The sequence below is a fragment of the Mytilus californianus genome, unplaced genomic scaffold, assembly GCF_021869535.1.
Source record: "Mytilus californianus isolate M0D057914Y unplaced genomic scaffold, xbMytCali1.0.p SCAF_6, whole genome shotgun sequence".
Classification (NCBI taxonomy): domain Eukaryota; kingdom Metazoa; phylum Mollusca; class Bivalvia; order Mytilida; family Mytilidae; genus Mytilus; species Mytilus californianus.
This window is the reverse complement of record NW_026262712.1, coordinates 110353510-110364918: the sequence shown is the minus strand read 5'-3', so window position 1 is coordinate 110364918 and position 11409 is coordinate 110353510. Positions and strand designations below refer to the sequence as shown.

The following is an 11409-nucleotide window of genomic DNA, read 5'->3' as shown; positions in this document are numbered from 1 at the left end:
GAAATATATTAATGTTTTTATAAATTTTTAAAATATTACATATAAAAACGTAGACATGCGATCATGGAAACAGCACGTGACACTTCTAACGTTTGTTTAAACCATGCATGAGTGATATCTGAAGATTTTCGACATGCATTTTAATGAAAATAATATAATACGACCAGTGACATGAAGTAGTTCGCAGTGTTTTATACAAACAATAGATGCTGGATGTTTAAGTGCATATGGGATGTATAACTACCGTGTTGCTAAATATCTAGTTATAGTGTTGTATTTTGTGAAATGTAGATTGTCTTTGGTCGTTTTTCGTTCAGTCGTTTTTTTTTTCGACTTGTAATTTTTATTACGCTCTACCCCTGGGTTTCTGTCCCGTATCCTACTACTACTTTTAGGGGTCACCTGTTATCCCTGGCTTTCTGTCCCGTATCCTACTCTTTAAAGGGTCACCTGTTATCCCTGGATTTCTATCCCGTATCCTACTCTTTTAGGGGTCACCTGTTATCCCTGGCTTTCTATCCCGTATCCTACTCTTTTAGGGGTCACCTGTTATCCCTGGCTTTCTGTCCCGTATCCTACTCTTTTAGGGGTCACCTGTTATCCCTGGCTTTCTGTCCCGTATCCTACTCTTTAAAGGGTTACCTGTTATCCCTGGGTTTCTGTCCCGTATCCTTCTCTTTTAGGGGTCACCTGTTATCCCTGGTTTTCTGTCCCGTATCCTACTCTTTTAGGGGTCACCTGTTATCCCTGGCTTTCTGTCCCGTATCCTACTCTTTTAGGGGTCACCTGTTATCCCTGGCTTTCTGTTCCGTATCCTACTCTTTTATGGGTCACCTGTTATCCCTGGGTTTCTGTCCCGTATCCTACTCTTTAAAGGGTCACCTGTTATCCCTGGGTTTCTGTCCCGTATCCTACTCTTTTAGGGGTCACCTGTTATCCCTGGATTTCTGTCCCGTATCCTACTCTTTGAGGGGTCACCTGTTATCCCTGGCTTTCTGTCCCGTATCCTACTCTTTTAGGGGTCACCTGTTATCCCTGGCTTTCTGTCCCGTATCCTACTCTTTTAGGGGTCACCTGTTATCCCTGGCTTTCTGTCCCGTATCCTACTCTTTTAGGGGTCACCTGTTATCCCTGGCTTTCTGTCCCGTATCCTACTCTTTAAAGGGTTACCTGTTATCCCTGGCTTTCTGTCCCGTATCCTACTCTTTTAGGGGTCACCTGATATCCCTGGTTTTCTGTCCCGTATCCGACTCTTTTAGGGGTCACCTGTTATCCCTGGCTTTCTGTCCCGTATCCTACTCTTTAAAGGGTCACCTGTTATCCCTGGCTTTCTGTCCCGTATCCTACTACTTTTAGGGGTCACCTGTTATCCCTGGCTTTCTGTCCCGTATCCTACTCTTTTATAGGTCACCTGTTATCCCTCGGTTTCTGTCTCGTATCCTACTTTTCTAGGGGTCACTAGTTATCCCTGGCTTTCTGTCTCGTATCCTACTTTTCTAGGGGTCACCTGTTATCCATGGCTTTCTGTCCCGTATCCTACTCTTTTAGGGGTTACCTGTTATCCCTGGGTTTCTGTCTCGTATCCTACTTTTCTAGGGGTCACTAGTTATCCCTGGCTTTCTGTTTCGTATCCTACTTTTCTAGGGGTCACCTGTTATCCATGGCTTTCTGTCCCGTATCCTACTCTTTTAGGGGTTACCTGTTATCCCTGGGTTTCTGTCCCGTATCCTACTCTTTTAGGGGTCACTTGTTATCCCTGTTGATCCACATTGCATAATCGTTATAGTGTTAATGTGTTCTCGTCCTGAATATGCGTGGTATATCTGCCACTTAAAAACTACTTTTATTCAACCAAAATGAGACAAGAATTCACCAGAGTCTTATTGGCATGGAAGTATACAACGTATGACTGGTCGAGATTAAAAGTGCAAGAATTGGATATAAAAAAAGTAGTTTATTCCCGCCACATGACGTTCAAAATCAGTACCATCCTCGGTGGTTTCTTGGATCATATATTCATGTGTTTACTCTTTTATTGTTAGTATTTTTTCATTCTTTGTGTTAATTTCGATACTGGTGTTGATGGCATTTACTTTACAGGATGCACGGAACTTTTGCTATCTGGCCAATACATTACAATACACATTTAGTTTTGTAAAAAAATATTTACATTGTTTGATATTTTGTATTTTACTTATTTCTCTTCTATGTTATTTGTAAATATATATGTATTTATTGCTTCTGTTACGCATAAAATTTGTGTTTGAGTGTATTTTGAATAAACAAATGATAAACCTAACCGTTTCAATGAAATTTATTAACAACTTTTATAGACTAAGAGACCTAGAGCTTGGTATGTTGTAAAGACAACTGTCTATTTTTGAAGACTGCACATGTAAATTGCTCTAGTTGTGTGGTTTAATTTAGGTCATTTGTAGCTCCTAATTTGTACTGTAAGTAAATACAACTTTGTTGTGTAATTATAGTGTCTCATTGACGTATATCAAACACCTCCTTTTATTTATATCAATCTCCAACCCAATAAACACGATTTACCCTAGTCGGTTTTGGTATTCGTTTGATCTTCACGGGATTTTGCAGAATGTTTTAATTTGCCTGTGTTTGCTTCTACCAGCCATGATTTTCTATACATTCTTCAATCTTGCAAAGATCATTGGGTAGCAGACTTCTTAACTGACAACAAGAGAACTATCTAACCGTGAATATCGAATTTCCGGGACTGCAATCTCTGTCATCTAATTATGGTAATAGATTTTAAGTAAGTTTTGGTTCAAATTTTTGTACAAATACCGTTATTTCTTTAAAAAAATAAATGAAGAGGTAATATAATACGACATACGAGTCACATCTGAGGACATTTTATATATAAAGATATAGTTGTTTATGAATTTTAAACTTATTAGACATTATACTTCTTTCTTTTTATTTTTCTGTCCAGTTCAAGGGAGATAACCTTAACCAGATAGTGTTCACTAAAGTTTGTGATAAAAAGCGGAGCCAAATCTCTTCCTGGAGATGTTTTATTAAAATCAACTTTCTGTCATATAGCTCCTAAACTTGAAGCGTATCCCTGGCTTTCGAATATTTAGGTTTGAGCGTGTTTGATGAAGGTAAATCTAGAAAACGCTTTACTCACACGAAATTATAACGTGTTTATATCATACACTTCAAACAGTTTGTAAAGGATACATCTTTTATCCCTCTAAAATAGCTGAAATTAAAATTTATTAGTAAAGCAATAAAGCGTTATTAAAGTATCAACAAATAGCCACAACTTCCCTACATTATCATTTTCTGAAACATTTTTACGAGGTTGACCTTCTGAATTTGGCATTTTCTAGGAGTAAATTATGCTTTTGGAATATAAGAATCTAAATTATTTCGGTTACATCCGACCATTGACCGATTAAGTTTCAACGGTATATAAGGTATAAGTAAGTAAATACCACATAAAAAAAAAATAATAATCATCTCTCAACATTGTCGCATAAAGAATAAGGACTGATTGGTGGAGTGGCAAATATTTAATACACATTTACGTCGAGAACAAATACACATTTACGTCGAGAACAAATACACATCTACGTCGAGAACAAATACACATCTACGTCGAGAACAAATACACATCTACGTCGCGAACAAATACACATCTACGTCGAGAACAAATACACATTTACGTCGAGACCAAATATACAATAAATGAATAAGGTTCTGCAAGTTGGTCGACCTGGATAGGCGGGAAATGTAGCCTGCCACTAAACAAAGAATCCATGTTGGATGTTTTCTTGGATAGAGGCAGATATTTCGCGCGAAACAGGCTACCACCGAAGTTTCTGAAAAGGTTCTTTAACGTACATGAGCGTGGCACACTATTTATAACCACAAGGCATTGAATTTAATGTCCCCATCCCGACAAGGCCGAACGTGACTGCGTATGTATACATCCCACACAATCAATAGGATTATAATATGATAAAGAGAAGGTGGTTATTTGTACCATTTCTGTTTGTACTATTTTGCTTTCTTCCGTTGCATTATACATGTACAAGCGCATTTCTTATTCCAAAGTGATCTTCTTTTTTTGCACTTATGCAAAAATAGTAGCGTTCTAAGAAGATCGGGAATAGATGCAAAGAGATTAACTCATACAGTACCAATAAAACATTTGTCTGGAATTGTTGAAGACCGTGTAGTGATTTTTTCGGGAAAATATTGTATTACTATTTCAGAGGTGAATGGATAATATTTAATGTAAATCTATTAATCACGCATTTAAGTGTTCATATTTTAAAATACTTGATATGATTTATTGATTAAAGAATACCAAAATCAAACTCAATGGCGTTCGAAGGTCTGAATATTTACAGTCCCAAGAATTCAGTAAGCGTTTGTTAGCTGTTTTTTTACACTTTTGTTTACTGCTTTTATTGATTTCACTGTCCTTAACACCTTTTCTGTTATTTCTTAAATATAATCTATACTGTTGATATATGTCTGTTCTCTCTTGGCAATTTGCATTTAACTCCTTCTATTCGGAAACTCGTCGTTCTTACAAATATCAAGAACATATTCAATGACCCATGATGAACCCACAAAAATATAAGATATGTTTTATTCAGGTAGAAAGTCAGAGACAATACAGAGATATAACAATGATATATTACATAGTTCTTTAAGTACAAATGTAGCAGGATTTAGTATGATATCAAATGACGTTAGAGCATGTAAATTGTAGAGAGCGATGGCTTCATATAGTTATAATAACAAAAACATTAATCTGAGTCTATGTTTCGAATTTCTCTGTGAACCATTTTGGAATTTCCACATCTCCATTTAAACCAACCGTTGCATCTAAAAAAGATAGTAAATATATAAGTGTATATCAAAGTAGGACTGGAACTAAACAGAATAATTTTAGCAGGGTCACGCTTAACTGCTTCCAAATAAAGTAAGAAGCTTAATCCGGAAAGAATTGGTAATGTTATGATCTGGATGTACTTGAGATAACAAACTCATAAACATATTAGGAAAGAACAAACAACGAAACATCGCTTTCATTGTTTGTCTCCATGTTGGTGACCCTGCCTCGTGTTTGTAGATCCTAGTACTATATAGATATGCCAGTATTAACTTTCCCATTTCAATTACCAGACGGGAACAAATGAGTGCAGAAATCTATGAATAAAAGAACATGCTGTGTATACGTCTATGAGACAGCAACACAAGAATCAAAAACATCTAAGAGATCGTCATTCCGAGACTCGCTTTCACATTGCTGGAAATGATAGCTGCGTTAAAGTAAAACGGACAATAATGTAATATCACTATATAGTAGCTCGGAAAAGGCTGATTTTTGAAGAAGAGTGTTTTCTATAATTTCTCATAATGAAATATATATGGTCATTTGTTCTTGATAATAGCTAATTAGAAAGAGTAGTGTTTACTTGAATTTCTTATCATGTAATATATCTGTTTGTGTGTGTCTTGAAACTATAATTACAGATGATACAGGCTGATAAATAAACAGACTAGAATTCTGTTTCCGATGTGAAGTATACAGATTTGTATTACTATGTATTTCATTAGACGATGTCCTGCACCTGCTCCACTTAGTCTAATTCATGTATAGTCTCTTGTAGACCAGAAGCAATGATTTCATATTAGATATCGACAAACCTAGTATGGCTGCTAACTACTACTTTATTTGGTATCTGATTGAGAGTTGTCACATTAACAGTCATACCACATTTTCTTATTTTAATAAAGATAACAATACAATTTTACATAAAAAGAAGAAATGAAAGAAAAATCTAAAAAACAAAACAAAACAAAAACTTGAAAACTTATGAAAGACTTAAACTTTAATCTTTGAATTAATGAAAGCTGGTCAAATAAAAGGAATAATCTTATTACAGTGGTACAATTTTCAATTGACCATAACGTCATTAAAACAAATCTTAACCTCTCCTTGTTTCTGGGCAATATTATTTAACTAGCAATGGATTTACTTGCAGGAAAATTATACGAGATATCAAAGAGAAGTCATACGAAAAACACATTGCAAGTTCCCTCGGTTAAGAATCATTTGTAAATTAACAAGACACGTTTTTTCAGTTATTTTGTTTGTATTAGATGTAATTGTTAAATGTGTTATATTAAAATTTTGTCTTTGGCAATTCATGCCAAAGACAAAATTTTAATATAACAAATGTATCTGTAGTTGGATCACGCCTCGCTTGTGCTCTTTCCAATAAAAAATTAAATTGAATTGAATAAAAACAAGGAATAAATAAAATATGTTACAGCGGTCTGATTAAAGCTTTTCATGGAAACAAATAACATAGAATAAATTTAAATTTCAATAAGTAAGTGCAGATTAATGTTCCACATCGAAACTATTGAGACTTCTTTTAAATCTATTATTTAAATGAAATACAAATCCTGATCTCCGGAATTGTCAGTTATTTACAATCAGTCATCTGGCAGTTTAAACGACAGTTGTTAACAACCAGTCATCTGGTAGTTTAAATGACAGTTGTTCGTTGTAGATTTATTTTGTATATTTGCGCAAAATTCGCTTATATAAGTCTTGTAGATCCCGAATACACGGTTTTGATAAACAATTTTAAAATAAACAAACTCAAAGTCTTATCAATTAATTTCGAAAGTGATAAAATCAAATTTATTAAAAGAGATTTAAAAAGTATGGAAATAAACAAGGCATCTTACACAGGAGAATTGAAAGGTAAAAACCCTGAAAAACCGCTTCATTTCATGTATAACACTGAGATTAAAAGTCTCAAGTTCGTATAATGCCAATGAACTATACCATTTTTATGCATTGTCTATACTAGCATTTACAGTGAAATTAAGTTCCCTTGTTTCTTCGCAAGTCATTTTATTAACTCCAGCAGTAACAAATATCTTGACGAACTAAAATGAGCATCATTTCTGTAATCCGCCATTAAATGAAATAAATCCGTTCTCATATGTTATTTTCACAAGCTGTTTACGCGTAATTGTCTCAAGATGCTTAGGTTTTTCTATACCAATTTTAGTTACAATGAAATGAGAGTGGTTTTGTGGTCAGCTGATAATACTCAGTAATCTTGAAAGAACTTCGGGTCGTAATACCGATAATTGAGTCTTTATACAAAAATAAAGGCAGTCTTATTTTAGAAATAAAACTACTTTGGAGTTATGGTAATGAAATGTCAAAACAAACGTAGAAACAGTTTCTAATTGCAGAATTTTAGTATCGTTTTGCAAAAATGCTGAATCATATTTTATTTAGCATTACAATCAACTAATATATAAGCAGGGGCGTGGAAATTTATGAACAAGTCACTCTTCAAGTAGATAAGAAAACAAATATAAAAAAACTATCAATAGTATGCTTATCTTTTTATCGTAACGAATTTCTTTTCAAATGCAGCGGCTATTTTTCCAAAAAATCTAACGGTTGAAATTTATTGTATGTTATACAAAAATACATTATACATTGATTTAATCATACGATTGTTTTGTGAAAAGAGTCATAGATTTGTACAGTCTCAGAGAATACTAATATAGTTTGACATCTATATACACGTACTTTGAATTTTGATATGTCATTTTGACTGCTTAAAGACCAATATACTTTTTTTTTCTTTAACACACTCCATATATTTGTTTCTTGATAAGATCAAAACTAAAAAAGATTGAGTGAAGTCATCTATTAATTTCGGTGTAATGAAGGATAAAATGTAATCAATAAAATAAAGCCTCGTTCTGACAGATATTTGACGTTAATGTTCGTCTTAAAGAAATTGTGCAGAAAGTTATATAGATTATCTATTGGAAAACATTAAAATGTATGATCACGGATATAATTCATTGTTACAAGTTGAAATAGTACTAGCTTATTTTACTGCGAAGAGAATGACAAATGACATTTTAAATTTCTCCTAAATTCACACATGGAACTTTAAAGAAATAGTGATGTATTTTGTTTACAGCAGTTTTTTCCCATAACTTCAGTTTTTATTAACCTAGTGATTCCACTTAATTATCATATATGTTAAGCAAAGGTGCAAAAATAAAGATATGGGACGAAATGTCAGAAAAAAACAAACTCAGAAAAAGTCGGGCGTTTGAAACCGATAAAAAATACAACACTAGTCTCCAAAAAGAATTATATGCTGGAGACTGGCGGAACATCCTGCTTTGCTTACAGCAATTATCTTATTTTCCTAACACTAGGCCAAGCAGTCCGGTATAAGGTCGAGAAATAATTCTTTTCTTTTCTTTTTTTTTTTTTTTTTTTAAATCTAACTGTTATTCCATTTCCATCAGTAAGAACAGGTTATGTTGGAGACCATAAACCATAAACAAGTGCAGCTGTATGTACACTAACGATTAGTGGCTTTAAGTTAAGAATAGCTCTGTCTTTTCCGTCCACATTTGATGGAGGTTATTTGTTTGTATGATTTCACTTGATAACCTTAATCTATTCACTAGTTCCAAATGTTTATGAAATATTTGCCATTTGCGTTTGGTAAAAGAGAATCAATCAATCGATTTACTCGGTATAAGAAACGCATGTTTGACAAAACATGTTTGACCCCGACGCATTTTTGCGCCTGTCCCAAGTCAGGAGCCTCTGGCCTTTGTTAGTCTTGAATGTTTTTTCAATTTTAGTTCATTTAGATGTTTTGGAGTTTAGTGTGACGTCCATTTTCACTGAAGTAGGACACATTTTTGTTCAGGGGCCAGCTGAAGCCCGCCTCCGGGTGCGGGATTTCCTCGCTGTGTTGAAGACCCATAGGTGGCCTTGGGCTGTTTTCTGCACTTTGGTCGGGTTGTTGTCTCTTTGACACATTCCCTATTTTTATTCTCAATTTTATTCACGTTGCATCAAACCAGTTTACACAAAATTGGGGAGTAATATTGAAAAAATGTGAAATAACAAAAATACCGAACTCCAAGGGAAATTCAAAACGGAAAGTCCTTTATAAAATGGCAAAATCAAAATCTCAAACACATCAAACGAATGGAAAACAACTTTCATATTCTTGACTTGGTACAGGCATTTCCTAATGTAGAACATGGTGGATTAAACCTGGTTTTATAGCTAGCCAAACCTCATACTTTATGACAGTCGCATAGAATTCCTTATATTGACAACAATGTGTGAGCAAAATAAACAGACATGATACGTAAAAATGTCAAAAAATTGGCGTACAGCAGTCAACATTTTAATATAATCTTAATCAATATAAAAACAAAACTAATCAAACAAAGAAAAGCAAAATAGCATGTAGACACTCTATAGACAAAGTACATAAGCAAAAATGAAAGACACGAATACAAAATTGACCATGTCTTCACAGAGACATTTTAATTTGTTCTCCAAGCTGTCTGTAATGAGCTGGATGTACTACACTTCAGATTATTATTGGAAAACTATTCATAATAATTAAGTTGAAAACAATGCCATGATATTTCTCTATTTTATACGTAAGAGCTTACTTCCATTTATATCTTTTATCAAGTCCATATAACTCTGCATCTCCCGATATGACGTCATACGCACTGTTGTCCATCGCTGAAAAATTAATGATAAAAGATCAAATTTAATATCAAATTTAAAAAGATATTGTCGTTTTCACTTTGGACATATCTAGTGGCCTTACCGTGCCTTCAATTACAAGCAAAACCCATATCCTATAGTAAGCTTTATAATGAGGTTTTGTATGATTACCAATGTACTGTTGAGAGTCAGTTCTTACCCCTCTTCAAAACTGTCGAGAAGTTTTATAGAAAGGTATTTTTATTTAAGCTTGTAATTCTTTAACATTTTGTAAATCCTTACGGCAACCTTTCGCAAAATTAACAAGATTGAATTGTCTTTTTCCGCATCTTCTCATTTTATGCAAACTTAATAAACTCTGTGTGTAAATTAAACACGAATTAATGGAGATGTGGCGTATAAGTCAATAACAAACAACCAATAACACACTACACAAACTAACATACATTGCCTGTTAACACACTTCTTTATTTATTTCAAGAAATTATAATAACCAATATGCAGCAAAAATGCTAGTCTGATTTATCTTCATAGTATTCAATCATGTATAAATTCAAACCGTTACTTTTGTTAGAAATTTTGAAGCTATAACTTTCTCAATTTGCAAAATTATTCTCTTGACACTAAACCAACTCAATGAACATAAAATTGTATTATACCACTGTCTCATGTCGTGACTTTTTGTCCACATATGTATCTGATTTGAATTGACTGTGGAATAAATATAATTTGATGGTGTATTTCAGTATTTGTATTTCGAGCTTTGCCAAGACAATAAAGTTCCCGTCGAGTTTATCTATCATTACTTTAAGAGGAATGCTTTTATTTTCGAACTTTATGGTCATCGTAAAATAAGTTTTAATCAGGAACTTAATTTTTTATAATCGACAAGAAAGCATCTGACGACAACAGAGATTGAATTATAACACGATAAGATCTGTGATTTGTCAAATGTTTCAGGTTGAAATCATAAAGGGATATATGACGATACAAACATTTGATTTAAGGATTTTAAGAGATAATGTTGTTACAGCTAACACGCCAAAATATCACGACTTAACATGATTATATACAAATAGTAACTAATTGAATGTCAAATGTCAAACTAAGAATTTTCAGGAAGAATCTGTCTCTACATTTGAAGCTTATGTTCTGTTCATTGCATATGTATAATAACTTATCATCAAATATAAACTGTAACTAAATATTAAAAATAACTTTTCCAATGGACAAGTGATTATTATATGTTAAAAATTACACTAATAATAATGTGCGTACCAAGCGCTATTCTGGATTAACCTTCACCAGGAACACTCAAACCCAAACATGAGAGAGCTATGTGACCAAAATGCACCCAAACATTTGATAGCTATGTGACCAAAAGGTACCCAAACATTTGAGAGCTACAGACCTTCTAAAATTCAAACTGACCCTTATTCCGTGCGTTCATCGTGTATCGTGCGTGTTGCGTGCGTGTATCGTGCGTGTACCAATCGTGCGCTCATCATTCATCGTTCTGTGTATTTTTCGTGTAACGTGCGTGCATCGTGTATTCTTAATCGTGTATGGTGCGTGTATCGTGCGTGTATCGTGCGTTCATCAATCATTCATTCTTAACCGTGTATCGTACGTTCGTCAATCGTGTATAACTGTGTACATCAGATAACGTGCATTTGTCAAACGTTCATCTCTAATCGGGTAACGTTCATTCATTGCGGTTTTTATATGATAGTCGGTTATAGAGCTCATCAAAGCTTATATTTTATCTCACGGTTAAAGTGTATATATATGTTCCGACTTTAAATAAAATTTACATT

The 11409-nt window shown here is 33.8% G+C and overlaps 1 long non-coding RNA gene across 1 annotated transcript in view; it reads right to left on the bottom strand.

Moving 5' to 3' along the window:
• Nucleotides 1–4619: 4619 nt before the first annotated feature.
• Nucleotides 4620–11409, bottom strand: part of LOC127704650 (uncharacterized) — a 28854-nt gene continuing 22064 nt past the window's right edge. Inside the window, exons 3-4 of the long non-coding RNA XR_007983444.1 lie at nucleotides 9532–9607; nucleotides 4620–4872 (exon numbers count right to left, since the gene is read on the bottom strand). This is a non-coding gene — a long non-coding RNA (uncharacterized LOC127704650). The remainder of the gene's footprint in view (nucleotides 4873–9531; nucleotides 9608–11409) is intronic.